This window comes from Lactuca saligna, chromosome 8 (assembly GCF_052625555.1).
Source record: "Lactuca saligna cultivar CGN05327 chromosome 8, ASM5262555v1, whole genome shotgun sequence".
Taxonomy (NCBI): domain Eukaryota; kingdom Viridiplantae; phylum Streptophyta; class Magnoliopsida; order Asterales; family Asteraceae; genus Lactuca; species Lactuca saligna.
The window spans coordinates 175,327,031-175,337,726 of record NC_136424.1 but is presented as its reverse complement, the minus strand read 5'-3'; the positions used below and the strand labels follow the sequence as shown (position 1 = coordinate 175,337,726).

At 36.6% G+C, this 10,696-nt stretch overlaps 1 pseudogene; it reads left to right on the top strand.

The window, feature by feature from the left end:
* Positions 1-280: 280 nt before the first annotated feature.
* On the top strand, positions 281-1,313 carry LOC145013380 (dirigent protein 1 pseudogene; annotated as a pseudogene).
* Positions 1,314-10,696: the final 9,383 nt, after the last annotated feature.

Sequence of the window (10,696 nt, the reverse complement as noted above, 5' to 3'; positions counted from 1 at the left end):
AGCGATGAAATATGGGTCTCAAAATCGAAGTCTAGCAAAAATTAGCAACCCATAATCAAAACCGACTAAACCTCTAACCCGAAACTGAAATTAACATGAGTGATCAAAGATTTTTGTCACAATATATTTCCTTTGACCAATATACGTAATATAATATATTTCATTGACCAATATAACTATTCCAGAAATAAAGCGATACTATTCAAAAGCCATCGCATAAGAAATGAATAATATTCAACTATTGTGTTCTCTCCGCTACAATATATGTGAATGCTACCCTCCGCTTGCTTCTATAAGAGAACAAGTTTCTGTCTCACTTTCTCTTAACTTTCGATCTTTTCAACTCTAAGAAGTTTGCTTGCAGGAACAAGAATAAAGACTGATCAACTTTCCATATCTTTCAAAGACCCCATTTTTAACTCCAAAACTCCTTCAACCCCATATTTCTTGTTCAGAAACAAACAACCAAGTCCCTAAATTTTTGAATCTTTATTGTTTATCGTTCAGATTTCTGATACAAAATGAAGAAAGAGCAAGTGATATTGATGCTATGCACACTTGTGATAGCAATCCCATTGGTTCAAAGTGTTTCTGAAGGGCCAAGAGCAGTGAAAAACTGGTTCAAGGAGCTCCCACTCAAGAAACAAAAGTCCACAAATCTACATTTTTACTTTCATGACACCATCGCTGGACCAGGTCAAACTGCATATCAAGTATTCGACTCAAACATCACCTCAACCACCATGAGCCAATTCGGTCTTGGCTTCATGTTCGACAACCCTCTAACAGTTGCTCCAGAAGCAAGCTCCATGAGGATTGGTAGGGGCCAAGGGCTATTTGGATCAGCATCCTTGGAAATACCAAGGTTTCTTATGAACTTGAACTTTGTCTTTACAGAAGGGAGTTTCAATGGTAGCACCCTACAGGTTCTTGGTACTAACCCTATCTTGAGTCAGGTTCGTGAAATGTCTGTTGTTGGTGGAACTGGCGTTTTCCGACTTGCTCGTGGGATTGCCACTGCTCAGCCGTTTTTCCGTAATGATACGTCGACTATTCTTGAATTTGATCTTGTCGTTCTTCATTATTAAGGTCGTTGATGTTGAAGTATAAGCTAAATATGTCAGTTACTATGTGGAGTCTGAATCGTTTTGTTGTTTAGGAATGATTGTGTTCTTTCGGATTAATAATTAATTGCCATGACTGTTACATGGTGGTTACATATATCATTAGTCATTAGTATATGGAATAAAATATCGTGTGTCTACGCTTGCTGTAATAAATAAAAGTTTTGATTATATTATCTTCTTTTACCCTATCGAATGTCTATTATACTCAATAAACTGGTATCTGTGGAAGGCGTCATGACATCGAATGGCAGCAGATGAAAGTTGTATACGAGTCTCAAACATTATGGAGTATTGTTGAAAATGGAATTAACCACAAAACAATTAAGTGGTTTAAGAGGGTCTAAGAAGAAGGATAGGAAAGCTCTGTTATTTTATCTATCCCGTATGAATGAAAGAATCAAATATACTAATAGCCGGGCTGGTTTTTATGCCTTAAAATATTGTAAGTTCTTAGAAGTTAAAGTCAAAAATACTATCGCCCTTGTGAATGTAACAAAAAGTCTTGGAAGTGAATGTAATTAAACTATCAAATTGAAACTAATGAAACAAAATGTGTTGGAAGTGAATGTAATTAAAAATATCAAAAATTCAATTGTCAAATTCATTGTCCATTGAGAAAATGTATCATGTCCGTGTGAATCAAAGTCTTGAATGTAAGTACACAAAGACCAAAAAATCAATTGTCAAATTCATTGACAATATCGCCGTTGTAAATAAAAGTATTGGAACTTGGATGTGAATGTAAATGTAATTAGCAAAGACAAAAGTAGTACAATTGTGATTTCTAACTTCATTAGTTTATCACTATGTTCCTCTTTTGCATGTTTTGAGTCACTTACAAACGTTTATCTAGTTTGTCGGCTATTATCAGTTCTCATATTCATTTGCTGACTATTCATTCCGTCAATACTTTTCATATCTCGGTTACCATTTAGGTATTCAATATTTGTATTTTTACTATTCATACTTCACTATTCATATTTGTATAGATATAAATATTTATTTATTTATTTATTTATTTAACAGTTTAAGCCTAGATTTCGAAAATCCCCAACCTAATTCGCTTAAACTATTAAACATTGATACCAAATTATAACCTCCCAACTTTATAGAACTTTTACAAACTTATTTGTATTATAATAACAAAACGAATAATCATTTATATAAATTTATTTTACAAAAGTCCATAAGTGTTTATAATTTTTACAATATTTTGGAGTATTACAAACTGAATACAAAAACATAGTTGAGTTACTCGGTCCGATCCAAATACTCACCTCTAATGTCTAGTGAGTTACTCGGGTTTTTAACACAACAATTTTCATATTCTCATTTGTAAATATGTCTCTTTAGTTTATATACATGCAATGCTATGCATGAAATGCATATAACAAAACAATATACTGGCAGTTTATTCTGTTTATATTTGTTAGAACAAAGTTCTTTCAGGATCGATTGATTCTATGCATGCAAACAATTAAGAACAAAAATATAAACACAAAGATGACTTTGAATATGTCGAATGATTAATACTTCAACACCTCAAAAGCGCTCGATTAAGAACTTCGACTGTAGATGCGTTTAGGGTTACAAAACTTAAGCCTAATTAAAAGACGTAAAAACTATAATGCATACATGCATGCATATATATAGTATAACCCTAAAAGATAATCACGGATGGATGGACAGGCCCAATCCGGTATAATACACAAAGCCCAAGACGCAACATAATAAGCCCCAACAATCTCCCCCTTTGCGCCTTTGAGACCGAGACTTTAACTCTGTTTAACAACCGAAGGCTTCTTCACCGTCTTGAATACCCTCATAGATGTAGGAGGCCAACAGTCTCATTAAGTGCTCTAGAATCGGCTCATACTCCTTCGGATTAGTGAGCAGAATGTTGTATAGCAATATCCAATCATTAGGATTGAGATTGGGAAGATCTACTAAAGAAATCATCGAAACCAAATTTGTAGACCCTCGTGTAATCTTGAAATGCACGTTCACAAACTTTCCAATAGGTGTTGGTTTCAATACCTTGACAGTAATAATCTTCTGTGCACTCCATGTCAGGTATTGAGGTTGGCCATACTTTAGGTAAAAGTCGATAAGCACTCGGTCAACCTTTGGACTAGGAAAAGGAACCTCAGTAGTTGAGTCAAAACAATGGAATGTAAATGCCTTCCTTATAATTTGCATATCAAACTGTGAGTCCTTTGAATTATCACAGTCGAAAGAAGCAATCGGTTCTAACCAATAAACACTTGGTGATTCTATTGCTTGACTGATTAGCACCTCTCTAGTCCACTTAGGAAACAGAGCCTTCTTACACTTTAAGACATCTTCTTCTTCTTTGTTACGCCTCTCTGTTTCCTCTGCCTCCTTTGTTATTTTCAGATTGTCATCCAATTTTTTATCTCTCTTCTTTCGTTTGAGGGCTTCAACAATAGTTTCTTCTGCATCATTATCACTGTCATTGACAATCTTTTTATGCTTATCTGTTGGACCAGAACCTGAAGCTACATTAACCTTCAGTTCTTTTGTAACTGGGATATTCGGTTTAAGAGTTTCAGTTGTTACAATCACTTTTTGTGGTCCACCCTCTCCCCCTTGTTATGGAGTAATGAAAGGCTTCAAAACGCCTTTCATTTCATGAAGTATTGCAAGGGCAGGGAGCAGTTTGCCAGCAAGATGATTTCTGATGGTGAGAGTGAGAATGGGATCATGAGCACCAAGGAGATTGGTCAACATGTCCTTGACATCATTTGCACAACTTCGGAAGACAATTCTCTTGGTTTGTAACAAGGAAATCTCCTTCTCAGCTTGAGCAAGTTGAACTTGTTGAACCGCAATGGCAGAGGCTTGGCAAACAATTTCTTCTTTCAAAGCACTCTCTTTGGCAATATCTGCATGAAGTGAGTCCAGCCGAGAGGAAACTGAACTTATAAAAGAAGTGTTTTCGGATTAGATGGAGGAATGAACATCATCAAACTTCTTTTGTTCTTCGTGTAGAGACTGTGAAAGAGATTCGACTAATTCACGTACTTTGGCAGCATTCGTATCAGCATGCCCTTTTAAAGAATCCAAAAAGATCTGCGTAGTTTGAATAACTTCAGCAACATCGATAGAGGCTTTCTCCAAGTAGAAGCCGATTCTTTGATTGCATCAGTTGATTTATCCATAGCCGTTGTATATTTCTCGATGGCAGTCTCCACAAAATCTTTAAGAACCACCCATCATAAGCTTCGTTATCTGCAAGTAACTTATCCAGCTTTTCATGAATGCACTGAAAATGTTAGCAGTTGACAGGAGCATCATTGTCTTCATCAGATTGAAGCCGATATGGACTCAAGTATGTAGAGTCATACTCATCATTGTCTCCACCTAGAGTAGCATCAGATTCGGTTGAGTGGGTTGGAGATAGAGGTGTAAGGATGACTGGGGGTGCGGTTTCAGTAGGTGCCCCCTATCAGATACGTTGACCCTTGTTGTTGGTTCAGGGATAGTGTTGGTGGTGGATTGGGAAATTATAGGAGTTGGTAAGGTGGTTGTAGGAATGGAAACAGAAGAAAGTGGTGGTGGTGGTGGAAAGGAGGTTTCGTATGGGGAAGTGGTAATAACCGAAACTGGAGCTTTCTGTGTCGGTGATTGAGGTGGAGTTGGAAGTTTGTGAGGTGGAGATTCGATTGGTGTAGGAGATCTAGGAGGAGTATTACCTCGTGGAGATTCTGGAGGAACTTCATCTTCAAGACTTGGAGGAGTTTGATGTCTTGATCTCTTCGCCACTTTCTTGATTTTCTTTGGCTTTGAGGAGGACGCCTTTTCTAACTTTCGCTTCTTTGATTTGGAGGGATTAGGTTGATCCTCCTCGGTTGTTTCCTTCTTTGTTGTCACCCTTTTTCCTCTGTTGCTTAGCTTGTCAACAGCATCCAAGGCAGCCTTTTGCTCAGGAGAAAGAACTCTCGGCTCCTTGGGAGGAAGTTTTCTATAGTCAGCCATCACCTGACTCTCGGCTGTAACATCCCTATACATAGTCCTCGGAATGGAACCATAATGAAGAAACTTTGTTGGGTCGGATATGATGAACTTCTTTGTATGAAAAGTTGCAATGGACGCGATAAGAGCTTCCTTCATCACCGGAATTTCCAGAGTGTCTATCGCCCGTCTTGTAATGAGAGTCCAAAACCTTCCACAAGAAATTTCGGACTAACGAGTGGAAGTGTTTAGGCTCTACACAACCTGATACCATATAATTGACCCATAGTCTAGGTTTAGTCCATTGTACAAACCATAAAGAATGGTCAGAAATCCTTTACTAGTGCCATCTGATCCAGCACTTCGTTCCGCCAAGCTTTTGATAAAAAGAGTTAGAAGACCGTTCCACTGAGAAGGTAGACACGACTTCTTGACTTTGGCAATGCTTGTCAGCACATCCGTGTATCCCATTTCTTACAGCATCGAGAAGATTTGTGCTGTTGTAATAAAGTCGGGCGAAAATACAGAAGAATCCACAGCGAGATGCAGCAATGAGCACAACCTCCCTTTTGAAATAGAGGCCTTCTTGGAGTGAATTTGAAAGTAAATTCATTCCTTGTTCTTGTCATACGATGCGGAGGAGTAGACTTGAGACAGCAGAGACATTGGAATAACTTCGAATTGGGTTAGGGAAAGAACCAATGGAGAGTACTTCAAACATTCGACAACATGTAATATGTAAGAATCATATAGAAACGGATTCAGTTCTATAATCATATTCTGATTTTGCTTGATGGTAAGAAAGGCCGATGAAGTAGTCTGATCTTATGCAGAAGAAGAAGTCGCCATTGTTGATCGAGGAAAGAAGATGAACAATTGAAAGCGCCGTTACAGTTTAGAAATTTTGATGCTGGTAGAAGACAAAGAATCGTGGAACCCCTTTATATACCGTTGCCAAGAGAGAGAAAAATTGTGATGATTGTGACGTGATCACTAAAATGTAGCCTGAAAAAGCGCGATTTGACAGGCTGGGTGTTCCTAGGTATGCGGCAGCACTTCGTGCGTATAGGTACCGTTCAAATTCACACGCCCAAAAAGATTTCGTCGATCAGCATTTGAAATAGAACTTGCCATACGAACCTGAATTGCCCTTGATTCACTAGAGGACAAATAAACTCAAACATACCATCATCAGAATGTGGGAAAATGAAAAAATTATGTGCATTAGAGTGACAAAAGATAAAGGAATAAAGCAAATGTGTATAGGATGTGAGTGATGTCTTATTATCAGACAAAAAACAGGGGATTCAGGGCAAGAATCGCTTCCTTTAAAGTCAAGAATGACTTGAAGTGTTTGTGTGGTTTCCCGAGAATACGATCAAGTGTTTAAGAATAAACATTGAAAGGCCTCTTTTTATGATATAGGCTTAAGGTGGTGTATCTTCAACCGAACATTGACTCTTAAAATAAGACCGAGTGTTGGAAGAAGTACTTGTGAGACCGATGTGGTCTGTTGAACAAGTAGGTAGGTTTTATTTTGTGATGACAAAAGAGTGTATAGAAATCTCAAAAAAAAAATTGGATCTTTATGGGAAGAACAATCTTGGTTTTAGACGAATTCATAAAAGACCTCGCAAAGAAAAGAGATTTCAGTAGGTTACAAGTAAGATCTTGACTATAGAAATTCACCGTCAATTCATCATGGGTGTTGTATTTTGGGTTTCACTCAGCACGTGGTATTCGTATCTAAGATCATAAACACAGATTGGATGCAAACATAAACCTCGGTGGTAAGAACTGAGAGTCTCAAGGGTTACAGTTGTGAACCGAGAGTAGATGGAGAATGGTATGAGGATGGTGAAAGAACCGAAAGTACCTTCTGCTATAAAACGGGACAAAGTAGAGAAACTCTTAACTCATGTGAGAAGAGTAAGGTAGCTCTAGACCGAGTAAATAAGAACAGCCTAATTGGGAAGAAACGATAGGTATTGATCGAATCATTAAGGCCTTGCTCTAGGTCGTAGAGGCTTATGTCAACATGCAGCAGTATGCTTCTAGGGACCCTTAACTAGTTCGTAAAATAAGCATCATACCTGTCCCAGCTCCAAATTATGTTATACTTGTACCCTTGTGACTGAATAGAAGCAAGAACAAACAAATATACCACACAAACAAAACGAAAATTATTTTTGAGGGATTGAATGTTGAAAAATAATAAAAACAGAAAGAGAAAATATTTTTGGATATTTGAAGTTTTCTGAAAAAGAATAAAAACAGAAAGAGAAAATATTTTTGGATTTTTGAAGTTTTTTGAAAAAGAATAAAAACAGAATGAGAAAATATTTTTGGATTTTTGAAGTTTTCTGAAAAAGAATAAAAATAGAAATAGAAAAATTTTAAATAAACATAAACCATATTAAAGATGAGAAAAGCAACGTACACAGTTTACAACCGAAACCTTATCTCAGTTGAGTGAAGCGAAATAGACCGAGCGGTTGGTTCATTTCGGTTCTTAAAATTTCAGAGCTGAAATAGATCGAGCGGTCGGTTCATTTCGGTTCCCAAAATGTAAGAGCTAAAATAGACCGAGCGGTCGGTTCATTTCGGTCCCCAAAATTTAAGGAGTCGAAATAGACCGAGTGTTCGCTCCATTTCGCTTGTCTAATTTTTAATGAGAGAATTGAGGATTCGGTACCGACTTTGCTTCCATCATACCCAAGCCTTGTAAGATTTTATTAAAGAGTGCTTCAGGTAATGCCTTAGTGAATATGTCGGCCAATTGATCACTAGATCGAACAAAATGTACTTCCACGTTCCCATCTTCTACATGATCCTTAATGAAGTGATATCTAAGTGCAATGTTGAAACATCCCAGAAATACGACCCAAAAGTTTTGTTTTTAAATAATAATAAAAGTCATAACACTGAATGTCATATAATAAAACCATACGTCGGGTATCTCAAAGCCATAATAAAAATGTCATATCAAGAACTGTATCAAATCATATCTAAGTATCTGGAAAAAAAAAAAAAAAAAAAAAAAAAAAAAAAAAAAAAAAAAAAAAAAAAAAAAAACTCCCATGAATAAAGTTGAAGTTGTGGTGTGTACGATGCCATCAACCCGAGCCCTTCCTTTTACTTGCGGAAGTACCTGAAACCAAAACTGAAACTGTAAGCACAAAGCTTAGTGAGCTCCTCCAAACTACCACATACCATACAATAACATATAAACACATACTGGGCCTTGCCCACTGCATCGGACCAAAGTCCGGAACTAACCAGGGTTTTGCCCTCTGCATTGGACAGAAGTCCGGAAACTACATCGGACCGAAGTCCGAAACTGACTGGGACCTTGTTGTTGGAATAGTGTCTAAGGCTGCAACTATATTTGGTAAATACTTGACCCGATTGAGCATGGTCCTTTTGGGTTGCCTTCACCATAGCAACTTGATAGGATGATTTACAATGAGAGTTGAAATATTATAAGGAATAATAATATTATTATTTGATTAATATAAGTCATAAATTTATTAGGAATTAATTTGGTGACTTAAATAGATTAATTAAATAGAAGGACTTAAACTGTCAAGTGTATGATAGTTATACTTTAGGCTATAAGTCCTTATGGATAATGCGGTGGACGATTTTAGGGCTTAGGATAGACCTAAAATCCATCCAAGGTTATCATGAAAGGGATTAGGATTGCTTAGGGCTTAAGATATCCAATTAGGGTTTAAAGGTAAAACCCTAGGAGCCTTACAAGTATAAATAGACCCTTGAGGTCACGGAAATCGGCACTCTTGTTTCTAGAGAAACCCTGGCCAATTTCTAAGTCCCTCCCCACTCTCTCAAATCATCCTCTTGCTAGTTGGTGTTTGTAAACACTGGCCAATTTCTAAGTTGCAACACTACTACAGTAAATCAGCAATACTTTTACTCAACTACGCTACTTATATGAAACATACTACCTTATTTCAGCATTGATAGTCTCAATGAAAATACTTTTACACACTCAATGGATTTAACTTACACATATCTAAAATTGGAAAATATAAGATTTTCTAGGGATTTCTACAACTCTCAACATTTATTTCAGCTTTTATATTACTTGATTGTAAACACTCTTATACAAGAAATGACACTAAATCTTATGAACTCATCAGCTTTATGCTAATACTCGTTTTCAAAATAACTTGTATCCTCAGTTCAAAGATAGACAGATACTGGTGCAGCTTTTGAGAAGATGGAGCATATACAAGACTCATCTTTTATTTTGTTATACTTTTGGTGTTGATCAATTATACAGAACACGTTTGTATCTAAAATTCACTATATTAATGAAATGGTTGTTGTCGCTTGTTTTTACTATTATGTGTCACAACTAGAAATTTTGTGCCTTGTAACTACAACACTTAAGTCGGATTATGAATCCAAAAACATAAGGGCATGTATGATGCTTACTCTGTGACAACAAAATTGCAATCAAATACACCATACAAGCATTACAAATAGTCAACAAGCAATTGGAAACCCTAGAAGTTCTTATTTAGGTCCATTTTGGACTAGAACTTCCTTATTGGGCCTAATGGACCAATAAACTTCCAATTTGACTATCTTGGGTTTAGAACTCTTAAATGGGCTCTAATTGGACCCACTTTCATTTATTTCAACATATTGGGCCATATTGGGCCTAGAATGAAATAAATCAAATATTATGAACTATTTTGGACCATAATTAACCTAATTTAGCCTTAATAGCTCATAAAAATCACATTTATAATTAATTGGGGCCAAACATCACTTAACATAACCATGAAATGGGCTTAAGCATACAAGGCCCAATACTCATCTTTTTCTCTCCAAATCTCGGCCCAAGCCCAACCAAAGAAAGAGAGTTGACTTTCCTATGCCACCTCATAATTATCCATAGGACTCCCATGCACCATCTCATGTTTTCATGCAAATCAATTCAAGAACCACACTCCTCTCCTCTCTCTTCTTGCTCTCAGTCGAACACAACACACACACACTCACAAAAATTCATTTCATTCTCTCTAAGTCTTGAAGGGCATCTCCTTCCTCCTTCTTCAAAAATTTCGAGAATCAAGAGCTTTTCAAGGAGGTTTTTCCCACAAACACATCATCTAAGGTAAGTTGATGACTAATCCATGATCTAGCTACTTCATTTCATCAAAAATCTCTCCTAAATCTATTCCAACTTGTGATCATGCACCTTAGAAGTCACTAAACTCGAGATCTACCAAGGAGACTTGCTAGGATCGAAATTTTCTTCTTTTCTCTCTTCAAAACCGAAACTACAACTCAAGGTGAGCTTCATACCCCCTTATTTTCGGTTTTTATAAGTTTTTGTGGGGGAGAATACAAGTAAAGGTGTAGATCCATCATTATGTGTATGTTTTGGTTGATTTCTATGCTTATATGTATGTTTTGTATGATTTTGATGCTAGATCTAGTTATGAATTGCTAAAAACCGAGATATATCTTATACTAGCATGAAATATACTACTACATACAAAGTATACCAAGAAAAATAGCTAAGTGGCTTAACAATACATACTTTAGGCTAAAAACTC